This window comes from Lissotriton helveticus, chromosome 9, assembly GCF_964261635.1.
Source record: "Lissotriton helveticus chromosome 9, aLisHel1.1, whole genome shotgun sequence".
Classification (NCBI taxonomy): domain Eukaryota; kingdom Metazoa; phylum Chordata; class Amphibia; order Caudata; family Salamandridae; genus Lissotriton; species Lissotriton helveticus.
The window spans coordinates 9,615,016-9,630,471 of record NC_136070.1 but is presented as its reverse complement, the minus strand read 5'-3'; the positions used below and the strand labels follow the sequence as shown (position 1 = coordinate 9,630,471).

Sequence of the window (15,456 nt, the reverse complement as noted above, 5' to 3'; positions counted from 1 at the left end):
GACTATGGGCACCCACATTCTACAGTGACCTTCAGACTATGAACACCCACATTCTACAATCACCTTCAGACTATGAGCACCCACATTCTACAATCACCTTCAGGTTATGGGCACCCCACATTCTACAGTCCCCTGCAGACTATGATCACCCACATTCTACAATCACCTTCAGACTGTGATCACCCACATTTCAAAGTCACCTTCATACTTTGAGCGCCCACATTCTACAATCACCTTCAGACTATGAGCACCCACATTCTACAGTCACCTTCAGACTATGGTCACCCACATTCTACAGTCAACTTCAGACTATGAGCACCCATATTCTAAAGTCACGTTCAGACTTTGAGCACCCACGTTCCACAGTCACCTTCATACTATGGGCAGCCACATTCTACAGTGACCTTCAGACTATGAACACCCACATTCCACAATCTACTTCAGACTATGATCACCCACATTCTACAATCACCTTCAGACTATAACCACCCACATTCTAAAGTCACCTTCTTACTATGAGCACCCACATTCTGCAGTCACCTTCAGACTATCAATTCAACAAAAGAGAGGGGGGACCAAGGAGCCAATAAAGGTCCAGTGTCCATGCTCCTAAACCAAATCTGTTCACAAAAAGAGGACAAAGTTCCTATACCAGGGTGCAAAAGTCACCCACGTATCTGAGTGCAAATAGTCACCCATACATTAAAAACAGGGAAGAATGGGGAAAAGTAATCCTAGGTAAAAAATACCCTGATGGGAGAGGGAAAGACATACTACATCCTCTGCTGCCCTCACACACCCCGGAGGATGTCATGCTTCATCATCGGGCAATTTTGCTCCTCGTAGGGCCGGCGCTGCAATTCCCTACGGGTCCCCGAAGGGTCACTTTATCGGAGATCTTTTAGAGGATTAGCCGGATGTTGCATGCAGGTGTGTGGGGAAGGGTAAGGGAGGGTAAATCAATTACGTGCAAACATGATAGTGTGATAAAATCAAGGGTATGGAAGCAGCGACAAGATTGTCTAGGTAACCCTTGGCAGTTAAAAGTACTGCTTAAAAATGACTGACCCCACAAGGCCCACTATGCCTGGGTGTCACTAGTCAAGGTCAACATGTTTCGCGCCTCTATCGCCCGTAGGTCATTGGCGCTTCGTCAGGACCAAAAACAAAGTGAAGTGCACGTGAGTAAAATACATAAAAGTTAAAATGAGAACCCTCTTATCTCATCCAGGGCGGATCAGGAGACCTGTGTCCCCACTATGTGGTTGTAGCTGTTACATTGAAGCTGCTCCTGGATGATACCTAGAAAGAGAAAAAGCAAAGTAAGCCACATGTGAGCGTCAGTAACAACTTGATGCATCACAAAGTGTAACTTATGTGTACACAGCACTTCAAATAGAAAGATTACGCGGGCACACAAGACTGGTCCACAGTAGATCGGGGGCTGCTAGTTCAAGGAGCCCTTAGGCTCAAAATAACGCATAAAATGGTGTTAACAGGCAACTAACCTTGGCTGTATAAGGTTGTTTAAACGTATAACAACTATAGGGCAGAAATCTGCCAATGTTGAAAATTGGTGAAAAGTACCAAACCGTGAGGTGGGTAGTTCACATCACAGTGCTTACCAAATATTAGTTAAAGCTCTCCTCTAGTGGTCAAGGGAATGGACGCCCGCGAAAAGTCGGGCTGTGGAAGCAATAGACACAAACCAGGTACATAAGCACAACGGAAAAAGTACAGGTGAAATAAGATGGAATTAATTGAAATGGCACTTACTAAGTAATGCGGGTGTAGCCTCTAGTACACCTACCCCTGTCCAAACGCTCGCCGAGAATGAATTAAAGGCGGCGAAATGCAGAGTTTAAATAAATGGATCGGGTGGGTAGTGGAAAAAAGAGAGAGGCGGTAACTCTTTACGGTGAAGCTAGGATTACTTTTCCCCATTCTTCCCTGTTTTTAATGTATGGGTGACTATTTGCACTCAGATACGTGGGTGACTTTTGCACCCTGGTATAGGAACTTTGTCCTTTTTGTGAACACCTTCAGACTATCACCCACATTCTAAGATCACCTTCATACTATGAGCACCCACATTCTACAGTCACCTTCAGACTATGAGCACCCACATTCTACAATCACCTTTATACTATGAGCACCCACATTCCACAATCACCTTAAGACTTTGAGCACCCACATTCTACAGTCCCCTTCAGACTATGAGCCCCCACATTCTACAGTCCGGTCCAGACTATGGGCACCCACATTCCACAATCACCGTCAGACTATGATCACCCACATTCCACAATCACCTTCAGACTATGGTCACCTACATTCTAAAGTCACCTTCAGACTTTGAGCACCCACACTCTACAATCACCTTCAGACTTTAATCACCCACATTCTACAGTCCCCTTCAGAGTATGGGGACCCACATTCTTCAGTCACCTTCATACTATGGGCACCCACATTCTACAATCACCTTCAGACTCTGAGCACCCACATTCTACAATCACATTCAGACTATGGGCACCCACATTCTTCAGTCACCTTCATACTATGGGCACCCACATTCTACAATCACCTTCAGACATTGAGCACCCACATTCTACAGTCACCTTCCGACTATGAGCATCCACATTCTACAAACACATTCAATCTACGGACACCAAATTCTACAGTCACCTTCAGACTATGATCACCCACATTCTACGGTCCCCTTCAGACTATGATCACCCACATTCTACAGTCCCCTTCAGACTATCAGCACCCACATTCTACAGTCACCGTCAGACTATGGGCACCCACATTCTACAAACACCGTCAGACTTTGAGCACCCCATTCTACAATCACCTTCAGACTGTGATGACCCACATTCTAAAGTCACCTTCATACTTTGAGCGCCCACATTCTACAATCACCTTCATACTTTGAGCACCCACATTCTACAATCACCTTCAGACTTTGAGCACCCACATTCTACAATCACCTTCAGACTTTGAGCACCCACATTCTACAGTCACCTTCAGACTATGGTCACCCACATTCTACAGTCACCTTCAGACTATGAGCACCCACATTCTAAAGTCACGTACAGACTTTGAGCACCCACGTTCCACAGTCACCTTCATACTATGGGCACCCACATTCTACAGTCACCTTCAGACTATGGGCACCCACATTCTACAGTCACCTTCAGACAATGGGCACCCACATTCTACAGTCACCTTCATACTATGGGCAGCCACATTCTACAGTGACCTTCAGACTATGAACACCCACATTCCACAATCTACTTCAGACTATGAGCACCCACATTCTACAATCACCTTCAGACTATGGGCACCCACATTCTACAGTCCCCTGCAGACTATGATCACCCACATTCTACAATCACTTTCAGACTATGATCACCCACATTCTAAAGTCACCTTCTTACTATGAGCACCCACATTCTGCAGTCACCTTCAGACTATTATCACCCGCATTCTAAGGTCACCTTCATACTATGAGCACCCACATTCTACAATCACCTTCATACTATGAGCACCCACATTCCACAATCACCTTCAGACTTTGAGCACCCACATTCTACAGTCCCCTTCAGACTATGAGCACCCACATTCTACAGTCCCGTCCAGACTATGGGCACCCACATTCCACAATCACCTTCAGACTATGATCACCCACATTCTCAAGTCACCTTCAGACTTTGAGCACCCACATTCTACAGTCCCCTTCATACTATGGGCACCCACATTCCACAATCACCTTCAGCCTCTGAGCACCAACATTCTACAGTCACCTTCAGACTATGAGCACCCACATTCTAAAGTCACCTTCAGACTTTGAGCACCCACATTCTACAGTTCCCTTCAGACTCTGAGCACCAACATTCCACAATCACCGTCAGACTATGATCACCCACATTCCACAATCACCTTCAGACTATGATCACCTACATTCTAAAGTCACCTTCAGACTTTTAGCACCCACATTCCACAATCACCTTCAGACTCTGAGCACCCACATTCTACAATCACCTTCAGACTATGAGCACCCACATTCCACAATCACCTTCAGACTCTGAGCACCCACATTCTACAATCACCTTCAGACTATGAGCACCCACATTCCACAATCACCTTCAGACTCTGAGCACCCACATTCTACAGTCCCCTTCAGACTATGATCACCCACATTCTACAGTCGCCTTCATACTATGAGCACCCACATTCTACAATCACCTTCAGACTTTGAGCACCCACATTCCACAATCACCTTCAGACTTTGAGCACCCACATTCTACAGTCCCCTTCAGACTATCAGCACCCACATTCTACAGTCACATTCAGACTATGATCACCCACATTCTACAGTCGCCTTCATACTATGAGCACCCACATTCTACAGTCCCCTGCAGACTATGATCACCCACATTCTACAATCACCTTCAGACTATGATCACCCACATTCTAAAGTCACCTTCTTACTATGGGCACCCACATTCTGCAGTCACCTTCAGACTATTATCACCCACATTCTAAGGTCACCTTCATACTATGAGCACCCACATTCTAAAATCACCTTCATACTATGAGCACCCACATTCACTTTCAGACTTTGAGCACCCACATTCTACAGTCCCCTTCAGAGTATGGGCACCCACATTCCACAATCACCTTCATACTATGAGCACCCACATTCTAAAATCACCTTCATACTATGAGCACCCACATTCCACAATCACCTTCAGACTTTGAGCACCCACATTCTACAGTCACCTTCAGACTATGAGCACCCACATTCTACAATCACCTTCATACTATGAGCACCCACATTCTACAGTCACGTTCAGACTTGGAGCACCCACGTTCCACAGTCACCTTCATACTATGGGCACCCACATTCTACAGTGACCTTCAGACTATGAACACCCACATTCTACAATCACTTTCAGACTAAGGGCACCCACATTCTACAATCACCTTCAGACTGTGATCACCCACATTCTAAAGTCACCTTCATACTTTGAGCACCCACATTCTACAATCACCTTCATACTATGGGCACCCACATTCTACAGTGACCTTCAGACTATGAACACCCACATTCTACAATCACTTTCAGACTAAGGGCACCCACATTCTACAGTCACCTTCAGACTATGGGCACCCACATTCTACAGTGACCTTCAGACTATGAACACCCACATTCTACAATCACTTTCAGACTAAGGGCACCCACATTCTACAGTCCCCTGAAGACTATGATCACCCACATTCTACAATCACCTTCAGACTGTGATCACCCACATTCTACAATCACCTTCATACTATGGGCCCCCAAGTTCCACAATCACCTTCATACTATGGGCACCCACACTCTACAGTCACCTTCATACTATGAGCACCCACATTCTAAAGTCACCTTCAGACTTTGAGCACCCACATTCTACAATCACCTTCAGACTTTGAGCACCCACACTCTACAGTCACCTTCAGACTATTAGTACCCACATTCCACAAGCACCTTCAGACTTTGAGCACCCAAATTCTACAATCACCTTCAGACTATGAGCACCCAAATTCTACAGTCACCTTCAGACTATGGGCACCCACATTCTACAGTCACCTTCATATTATGGGCACCCACATTCTACAGTCACCTTCAGACTATGGGTACCCACGTCCCACAGACACCTTCATACTATGGGCACCCACATTCTACAGTCACCTTCAGACTATGGGCACCCACATTCTACAGTCACCTTCATACCATGGGCACCCACATTCTACAGTCACCTTCATACTATGGGCACCCACATTCTACAGTCACCTTCAGACTATGGGCACCCACATTCTACAGTGACCTTCAGACTATGAACACCCACATTCTACAATCACCTTCAGACTATGAGCACCCACATTCTACAATCACCTTCAGGTTATGGGCACCCCACATTCTACAGTCCCCTGCAGACTATGATCACCCACATTCTACAATCACCTTCAGACTATGATCACCCACATTCTACAATCACCTTCAGACTGTGATCACCCACATTTCAAAGTCACCTTCATACTTTGAGCACCCACATTCTACAATCACCTTCAGACTATGAGCACCCACATTCTACAGTCACCTTCAGACTATGGTCACCCACATTCTACAGTCAACTTCAGACTATGAGCACCCATATTCTAAAGTCACGTTCAGACTTTGAGCACCCACGTTCCACAGTCACCTTCATACTATGGGCAGCCACATTCTACAGTGACCTTCAGACTATGAACACCCACATTCCACAATCTACTTCAGACTATGATCACCCACATTCTACAATCACCTTCAGACTATAATCACCCACATTCTAAAGTCAACTTCTTACTATGAGCACCCACATTCTGCAGTCACCTTCAGACTATCACCCACATTCTAAGATCACCTTCATACTATGAGCACCCACATTCTACAGTCACCTTCAGACTATGAGCACCCACATTCTACAATCACCTTCATACTATGAGCACCCACATTCCACAATCACCTTAAGACTTTGAGCACCCACATTCTACAGTCCCCTTCAGACTATGAGCCCCCACATTCTACAGTCCGGTCCAGACTATGGGCACCCACATTCCACAATCACCGTCAGACTATGATCACCCACATTCCACAATCACCTTCAGACTATGGTCACCTACATTCTAAAGTCACCTTCAGACTTTGAGCACCCACACTCTACAATCACCTTCAGACTTTAAGCACCCACATTCTACAGTCCCCTTCAGAGTATGGGGACCCACATTCTTCAGTCACCTTCATACTATGGGCACCCACATTCTACAATCACCTTCAGACTCTGAGCACCCACATTCTACAATCACATTCAGACTATGGGCACCCACATTCTTCAGTCACCTTCATACTATGGGCACCCACATTCTACAATCACCTTCAGACATTGAGCACCCACATTCTACAGTCACCTTCCGACTATGAGCACACACATTCTACAAACACATTCAATCTACGGACACCAAATTCTACAGTCACCTTCAGACTATGATCACCCACATTCTACGGTCCCCTTCAGACTATGATCACCCACATTCTACAGTCCCCTTCAGACTATCAGCACCCACATTCTACAGTCACCGTCAGACTATGGGCACCCACATTCTACAAACACCGTCAGACTTTGAGCACCCCATTCTACAATCACCTTCAGACTATGAGCACCCACATTCTACAACCACCGTCAGACTATGAGCACCCAAGTTCCACAGACACCTTCATACTATGGGCACCCACATTCTACAGTCACCTTCAGACTATCGGCACCCACATTCTACAGTCACCTTCATACTATGGGCACCCACATTCTACAGCCACCTTCATACTATGGGCAACCACATTCTACAGTCACCTTCATACTATGAGCACCCACATTCTACAGTCACCTTCAGACTATCAGCACTCACATTCTACAGTCACCGTCAGACTATGGGCACCCACATTCTACAAACACCGTCAGACTTTGAGCACCCCATTCTACAATCACCTTCAGACTGTGATGACCCACATTCTAAAGTCACCTTCATACTTTGAGCGCCCACATTCTACAATCACCTTCATACTTTGAGCACCCACATTCTACAATCACCTTCAGACTTTGAGCACCCACATTCTACAGTCACCTTCAGACTATGAGCACCCACATTCTAAAGTCACGTACAGACTTTGAGCACCCACGTTCCACAGTCACCTTCATACTATGGGCACCCACATTCTACAGTCACCTTCAGACTATGGGCACCCACATTCTACAGTCACCTTCAGACAATGGGCACCCACATTCTACAGTCACCTTCATACTATGGGCACCCACATTCTACAGTCACCTTCATACTATGAGCACCCACATTCCACAATCTACTTCAGACTATGAGCACCAACATTCTACAATCACCTTCAGACTATGGGCACCCACATTCTACAGTCCCCTTCAGACTATGATCACCCACATTCTACAGTCGCCTTCATACTATGAGCACCCACATTCTACAATCACCTTCAGACTTTGAGCACCCACATTCCACAATCACCTTCAGACTTTGAGCACCCACATTCTACAGTCCCCTTCAGACTATCAGCACCCACATTCTACAGTCACATTCAGACTATGATCACCCACATTCTACAGTCGCCTTCATACTATGAGCACCCACATTCTACAGTCCCCTGCAGACTATGATCACCCACATTCTACAATCACCTTCAGACTATGATCACCCACATTCTAAAGTCACCTTCTTACTATGAGCACCCACATTCTGCAGTCACCTTCAGACTATTATCACCCACATTCTAAGGTCACCTTCATACTATGAGCACCCACATTCTAAAATCACCTTCATACTATGAGCACCCACATTCACTTTCAGACTTTGAGCACCCACATTCTACAGTCCCCTTCAGAGTATGGGCACCCACATTCCACAATCACCTTCATACTATGAGCACCCACATTCTAAAATCACCTTCATACTATGAGCACCCACATTCCACAATCACCTTCAGACTTTGAGCACCCACATTCTACAGTCACCTTCAGACTATGAGCACCCACATTCTACAATCACCTTCATACTATGAGCACCCACATTCTACAGTCACCTTCAGACTATGAGCACCCATATTCTAAAGTCACGTTCAGACTTGGAGCACCCACGTTCCACAGTCACCTTCATACTATGGGCACCCACATTCTACAGTGACCTTCAGACTATGAACACCCACATTCTACAATCACTTTCAGACTAAGGGCACCCACATTCTACAATCACCTTCAGACTGTGATCACCCACATTCTAAAGTCACCTTCATACTTTGAGCACCCACATTCTACAATCACCTTCATACTATGGGCACCCACATTCTACAGTGACCTTCAGACTATGAACACCCACATTCTACAATCACTTTCAGACTAAGGGCACCCACATTCTACAGTCACCTTCAGACTATGGGCACCCACATTCTACAGTGACCTTCAGACTATGAACACCCACATTCTACAATCACTTTCAGACTAAGGGCACCCACATTCTACAGTCCCCTGAAGACTATGATCACCCACATTCTACAATCACCTTCAGACTGTGATCACCCACATTCTACAATCACCTTCATACTATGGGCCCCCAAGTTCCACAATCACCTTCATACTATGGGCACCCACACTCTACAGTCACCTTCATACTATGAGCACCCACATTCTAAAGTCACCTTCAGACTTTGAGCACCCACATTCTACAATCACCTTCAGACTTTGAGCACCCACACTCTACAGTCACCTTCAGACTATTAGTACCCACATTCCACAAGCACCTTCAGACTTTGAGCACCCAAATTCTACAATCACCTTCAGACTATGAGCACCCAAATTCTACAGTCACCTTCAGACTATGGGCACCCACATTCTACAGTCACCTTCATATTATGGGCACCCACATTCTACAGTCACCTTCAGACTATGGGTACCCACGTCCCACAGACACCTTCATACTATGGGCACCCACATTCTACAGTCACCTTCAGACTATGGGCACCCACATTCTACAGTCACCTTCATACCATGGGCACCCACATTCTACAGTCACCTTCATACTATGGGCACCCACATTCTACAGTCACCTTCAGACTATGGGCACCCACATTCTACAGTGACCTTCAGACTATGAACACCCACATTCTACAATCACCTTCAGACTATGAGCACCCACATTCTACAATCACCTTCAGGTTATGGGCACCCCACATTCTACAGTCCCCTGCAGACTATGATCACCCACATTCTACAATCACCTTCAGACTATGATCACCCACATTCTACAATCACCTTCAGACTGTGATCACCCACATTTCAAAGTCACCTTCATACTTTGAGCACCCACATTCTACAATCACCTTCAGACTATGAGCACCCACATTCTACAGTCACCTTCAGACTATGGTCACCCACATTCTACAGTCAACTTCAGACTATGAGCACCCATATTCTAAAGTCACGTTCAGACTTTGAGCACCCACGTTCCACAGTCACCTTCATACTATGGGCAGCCACATTCTACAGTGACCTTCAGACTATGAACACCCACATTCCACAATCTACTTCAGACTATGATCACCCACATTCTACAATCACCTTCAGACTATAATCACCCACATTCTAAAGTCAACTTCTTACTATGAGCACCCACATTCTGCAGTCACCTTCAGACTATCACCCACATTCTAAGATCACCTTCATACTATGAGCACCCACATTCTACAGTCACCTTCAGACTATGAGCACCCACATTCTACAATCACCTTCATACTATGAGCACCCACATTCCACAATCACCTTAAGACTTTGAGCACCCACATTCTACAGTCCCCTTCAGACTATGAGCCCCCACATTCTACAGTCCGGTCCAGACTATGGGCACCCACATTCCACAATCACCGTCAGACTATGATCACCCACATTCCACAATCACCTTCAGACTATGGTCACCTACATTCTAAAGTCACCTTCAGACTTTGAGCACCCACACTCTACAATCACCTTCAGACTTTAAGCACCCACATTCTACAGTCCCCTTCAGAGTATGGGGACCCACATTCTTCAGTCACCTTCATACTATGGGCACCCACATTCTACAATCACCTTCAGACTCTGAGCACCCACATTCTACAATCACATTCAGACTATGGGCACCCACATTCTTCAGTCACCTTCATACTATGGGCACCCACATTCTACAATCACCTTCAGACATTGAGCACCCACATTCTACAGTCACCTTCCGACTATGAGCACACACATTCTACAAACACATTCAATCTACGGACACCAAATTCTACAGTCACCTTCAGACTATGATCACCCACATTCTACGGTCCCCTTCAGACTATGATCACCCACATTCTACAGTCCCCTTCAGACTATCAGCACCCACATTCTACAGTCACCGTCAGACTATGGGCACCCACATTCTACAAACACCGTCAGACTTTGAGCACCCCATTCTACAATCACCTTCAGACTATGAGCACCCACATTCTACAACCACCGTCAGACTATGAGCACCCAAGTTCCACAGACACCTTCATACTATGGGCACCCACATTCTACAGTCACCTTCAGACTATCGGCACCCACATTCTACAGTCACCTTCATACTATGGGCACCCACATTCTACAGCCACCTTCATACTATGGGCACCCACATTCTACAGTCACCTTCATACTATGAGCACCCACATTCTACAGTCACCTTCAGACTATCAGCACTCACATTCTACAGTCACCGTCAGACTATGGGCACCCACATTCTACAAACACCGTCAGACTTTGAGCACCCCATTCTACAATCACCTTCAGACTGTGATGACCCACATTCTAAAGTCACCTTCATACTTTGAGCGCCCACATTCTACAATCACCTTCATACTTTGAGCACCCACATTCTACAATCACCTTCAGACTTTGAGCACCCACATTCTACAGTCACCTTCAGACTATGAGCACCCACATTCTAAAGTCACGTACAGACTTTGAGCACCCACGTTCCACAGTCACCTTCATACTATGGGCACCCACATTCTACAGTCACCTTCAGACTATGGGCACCCACATTCTACAGTCACCTTCAGACAATGGGCACCCACATTCTACAGTCACCTTCATACTATGGGCACCCACATTCTACAGTCACCTTCATACTATGAGCACCCACATTCCACAATCTACTTCAGACTATGAGCACCAACATTCTACAATCACCTTCAGACTATGGGCACCCACATTCTACAGTCCCCTGCAGACTATGATCACCCACATTCTACAATCACTTTCAGACTATGATCACCCACAATCTAAAGTCACCTTCTTACTATGAGCACCCACATTCTGCAGTCACCTTCAGACTATTATCACCCGCATTCTAAGGTCACCTTCATACTATGAGCACCCACATTCTACAATCACCTTCATACTATGAGCACCCACATTCCACAATCACCTTCAGACTTTGAGCACCCACATTCTACAGACCCCTTCGGGCTATGAGCACCCACATTCTACAGTCCCGTCCAGACTATGGGCACCCACATTCCACAATCACCTTCAGACTATGATCACCCACATTCTAAAGTCACATTCAGACTTTGAGCACCCACATTCTACAGTTCCCTTCAGAGTATGGGCACCCACATTCCACAATCACCTTCAGACTCTGAGCACCAACATTCTACAGTCACCTTCAGACTATGAGCACCCACATTCTAAAGTCACCTTCAGACTTTGAGCACCCACATTCTACAGTTCCCTTCAGACTCTGAGCACCAACATTCCACAATCACCGTCAGACTATGATCACCCACATTCCACAATCACCTTCAGACTATGATCACCTACATTCTAAAGTCACCTTCAGACTTTGAGCACCCACACTCTACAATCACTTTCAGACTTTAAGCACCCACATTCCACAATCACCTTCAGACTCTGAGCACCCACATTCTACAATCACCTTCAGACTATGAGCACCCACATTCCACAATCACCTTCAGACTCTGAGCACCCACATTCTACAATCACCTTCAGACTATGAGCACCCACATTCCACAATCACCTTCAGACTCTGAGCACCCACATTCTACAGTCACCTTCAGACTATGAACACCCACATTCTACAGTCCCCTTCAGACTATGATCACCCACATTCTACAGTCGCCTTCATACTATGAGCACCCACATTCTACAGTCACCTTCAGACTTTGAGCACCCACATTCCACAATCACCTTCAGACTTTGAGCACCCACATTCTACAGTCCCCTTCAGACTATCAGCACCCACATTCTACAGTCACATTCAGACTATGATCACCCACATTCTACAGTCCCCTGCAGACTATGATCACCCACATTCTACAATCACCATCAGACATTGAGCACCCACATTCCACCGTCACCTTCAGACTTTGAGCACCCACATTCTAAAGTCACCTTCTTACTATGAGCACCCACATTCTGCAGTCACCTTCAGACTATTATCACCCACATTCTAAGGTCACCTTCATACTATGAGCACCCACATTCTAAAATCACCTTCATACTATGAGCACCCACATTCCACAATCACCTTCAGACTTTGAGCACCCACATTCTACAGTCCCCTTCAGAGTATGGGCACCCACATTCCACAATCACCTTCATACTATGAGCACCCACATTCCACAATCACCTTCAGACTTTGAGCACCCACATTCTACAGTCACATTCAGACTATGAGCACCCACATTCTACAATCACCTTCATACTATGAGCACCCACATTCCACAATCACCTTCAGACTTTGAGCACCCACATTCTACATTCCCGTCCAGACTATGGGCACCCACATTCCACAATCACCTTCATACTCTGAGCACCCACATTCTACAGTCACCTTCAGACTATGAGCACCCACATTCTACAGTCACCTTCATACTATGAGCACCCACATTCTACAGTCCCGTCCAGACTATGGGCACCCACATTCCACAATCACCATCAGACTTTGATCACCCACATTACACAATCACCTTCAGACTTTGAGCACCCACATTCTACAGTCCCCTTCAGACTATGAGCACCCACATTCTACAGTCCCGTCCAGACTATGGTCACCCACATTCCACAATCACCGTCAGACTATGATCACCCATATTCCACAATCACCTTCAGACTATGATCACCCACATTCTAAAGTCACCTTCAGACTTTGAGCACCCACATTCTACAGTTCCCTTCAGAGTATGGGCACCCACATTCCACAATCACCTTCAGTCTCTGAGCACCAACATTCTACAGTCACCTTCAGACTATGAGCACCCACATTCTACAATCACCTTCATACTAGGAGCACCCACATTCCACAATCACCTTCAGACTTTGAGCACCCACATTCTACAGTCCCCTTCAGCCTATGAGCACCCACATTCAACAGTCCCGTCCAGACTATGGGCACCCACATTCCACAATCACCGTCAGACTATGATCACCCACATTCCACAATCACCTTCAGACTATGATCACCTACATTCTAAAGTCACCTTCAGACTTTGAGCACCCACACTCTACAATCACCTTCAGACTTTAAGCACCCACATTCTACAGTCCCCTTCAGAGTATGGGGACCCACATTCCACAATCACCTTCAGACTCTGAGCACCCACATTCTACAGTCACCTTCAGACTATGAGCACCCACATTCTACAATCACCTTCAGACTATGAGCACCCACATTCTACAGTCACATTCAGACTATGATCACCCACATTCTAAACTCCCCTTCAGACTATCAGCACCCACATTCTACAGTCACCGTCAGACTATGGGCACCCACATTCTACAAACACAGTCAGACTTTGAGCACCCCATTCTACAATCATCTTCAGACAATGAGCACCCACATTCTACAATCACCGTCAGACTATGAGCACCCACGTTCCACAGACACCTTAATACTATGGGCACCCACATTCTACAGTCACCTTCAGACTATGGGCACCCACATTCTACAGTCACCTTCATACTATGGGCACCCACATTCTACAGTCACCTTCATACTATGGGCACTCACATTCTACAGTGACCTTCAGACTATGAACACCCACATTCTACAATCACCTTCAGACTATGAGCACCCACATTCTACAATCACCTTCAGACTTTGAGCACCCACACTCTACAGTCACCTTCAGACTATTAGTACCCACATTCCACAATCACCTTCAGACTTTGAGCACCCAAATTCTACAATCACCTTCAGACTATGAGCACCCAAATTCTACAGTCACCTTCAGACTATGGGCACCCACATTCTACAGTCACCTTCATATTATGGGCACCCACATTCTACAGTCACCTTCAGACTATGGGTACCCACGTTCCACAGACACCTTCATACTATGGGCACCCACATTCTACAGTCACCTTCAGACTATGGGCACCCACATTCTACAGTCACCTTCATACCATGGGCACCCACATTCTACAGTCACCTTCATACTATGGGGACCCACATTCTACAGTCACCTTCAGACTATGGGCACCCACATTCTACAGTGACCTTCAGACTATGAACACCCACATTCTACAATCACCTTCAGACTATGAGCACCCACATTCTACAATCACCTTCAGATTATGGGCACCCCACATTCTACAGTCCCCTGCAGACTATGATCACCCACATTCTACAATCACCTTCAGACTGTGATCACCCACATTCTAAAGTCACCTTCATACTTTGAGCACCCACATTCTACAATCACCTTCAGACTACGAGCACCCACATTCTACAGTCACCTTCAGACTATGGTCACCCACATTCTACAGTCAACTTCAGACTATGAGC

General features: G+C 46.0%; 1 long non-coding RNA gene across 4 annotated transcripts in view; it reads right to left on the bottom strand.

Annotated features, from left to right (window-relative positions):
* LOC144780854 (uncharacterized) overlaps positions 1-15,456 on the bottom strand; it is a 502,533-nt gene that overhangs the window by 186,341 nt on the left and 300,736 nt on the right. For 2 of the 4 annotated variants that reach the window (XR_013600811.1, XR_013600812.1), the window contains exon 2: positions 1,215-1,302. The exons of the other annotated variants lie outside the window; for them this stretch is intronic. This is a non-coding gene — a long non-coding RNA (uncharacterized LOC144780854). The remainder of the gene's footprint in view (positions 1-1,214; positions 1,303-15,456) is intronic. 4 annotated transcript variants of the gene reach the window in all.